The 1,764-nt window shown below is 42.5% G+C and overlaps 1 pseudogene; it reads left to right on the forward strand.

The window, feature by feature from the left end:
- Positions 1–557: 557 nt before the first annotated feature.
- Positions 558–1,756, forward strand: LOC113617091 (T-box transcription factor T pseudogene; annotated as a pseudogene).
- Positions 1,757–1,764: the final 8 nt, after the last annotated feature.

The raw sequence follows: 1,764 nt of genomic DNA on the forward strand, positions 1-1,764 counted from the left end.
TCAAAGATTTGAATTCAAAAGTAAGTTCAGAGACCAAATATTATATTTTGATTTGTTCTGAAGTGGCCATCTGTCCATATGTAAAAGCTACTGTAACAGTTTGGCAGGCAGTTTAAAGAACCAAAATAACTACTCTGTGCAGGTCAGGTTCACAGGCATCTGGGTGTTGACTTGGAAAGCACAAAACGTAATAATCACAGCATGTGGTACTTTACCGAGTAGCCAGCCAAAAGTGTCTGTCTAAATAGGCAAAAATTTTAGCTGTCATAAGAATCCTTTGAGGAAACTTTATAAATACCTATCAAATTTCAAATATCAGTGGCCAACATTTTTAAAAACACCATAAAGATCTAATAAAATGTTATAGAAAAGTTATATAATCCTGAGGTACCCATAATTTATATCCTGGCACATTTAAAAATGTTCCTTTTGTTTAAAAATGGGCTTCAAAGATATCAATAGTTTTATTTGTATATTTTATAAATATTTGTGTGCTAGTCAATAGTCTGATTTTTAATTGTTTAAAGCAAATCCAATGCCACAAAGAGCTACTTTAGTCATGCATTGCAGGAGTTCAAGGGGAATATCCTCTATCTTCACCCCTCTGCCCCTCCCCTACCTTCAAGTCTTCTCCTCACAGGTCTCTGCCTGGGAACTGTGGACCTTTGCTGCTCCTTTTCTTGGAAGAGTGGCTGTTGAAAGGAGTTAAATATGGCTCTTGGGTAAGTAAGTCTGGGTTGGAGGGCCATGAAGAAGGGTCAGCAAGAGGACAATCTCCCTTGGTGTCCGGAACTTGTAGAATAGCCTGCAATAGAGTGGACCACCAGCTGAGCTCCTTGAAGTGAGAGCTACAGGCTGGCAGGGAGAAGGGTGACCCCAGTGTCAACCAAGAAAAGTTAAATATGGCTGTACTTCAGAGAGCTCACCAACCAGGTGATGGTCACCAATAACAGCAGGAGGATGTTCCCAGTGCTGAAATTGAGTATGTCTGGCCTGGACCCGAACACCATGTGTTGTTTTATCTTGGATTTTGTGATGGAGAGCAACCACTTCTGGAAGTGTGTGAACAGAGAGTGGGTGCCTGGGGGGTCAGTCCAATTCATATGTGCATATTGAACTCCTTACATAAATAAAAGCTCTAAATTCATATAGTATGAGTTGAGGGTCTACAGGGGATGACTACCAGCCACGGCATTCTCAAGACTCAATGCATATCTGTCAAGGCTTACCAGAAAGAGATTACAGCTCTTAAAACTAAATAAAACTGATTTGCAAGGGCTTGCTGTGATGCAAAAAGAAGCAGGGATCACAAAGATAAGATGGAAGAACCCAGAGACAAACAGCAACCTGGGTATTACTAATGGAAGTAGCTTATCCCTGGACTCAGTTCCTTCTACCTGCTGTCAACCCCCATCCTCAGTTTGGAGGTCCTGTCTCACTTTTCTCCACCCATGGCTGTGAAAAATGCTCTATGCTGAGGAACCACAGTTCACACATCCCTGTCCCTGTCCTCAAAGCTGTGCCTAGGACTCCTCCCCACTTGGACAAGCTCATACTTAGCCCATACACTCATTGGAAAAATTCTCCAACCTATTCTGACAATTCATTTGCAAGTTGTCCATGATCTGATCCCATGAACTTAGCCCAGCCTCAGCATGTGTGTACATACTATCATGTTACTCCTGAGCACAACAGGACTGCATCAGTACCCCAACCTGTGGTCAGCTAGCAGAGCACCTTCACACCAGGGTCTCAGACAGCATA

The sequence above is a fragment of the Aethalodelphis obliquidens genome, unplaced genomic scaffold, assembly GCF_003676395.1.
Source record: "Aethalodelphis obliquidens isolate GAN/ISIS:26980383/991018 unplaced genomic scaffold, ASM367639v1 scaffold1750, whole genome shotgun sequence".
Lineage (NCBI taxonomy): Eukaryota > Metazoa > Chordata > Mammalia > Artiodactyla > Delphinidae > Aethalodelphis > Aethalodelphis obliquidens.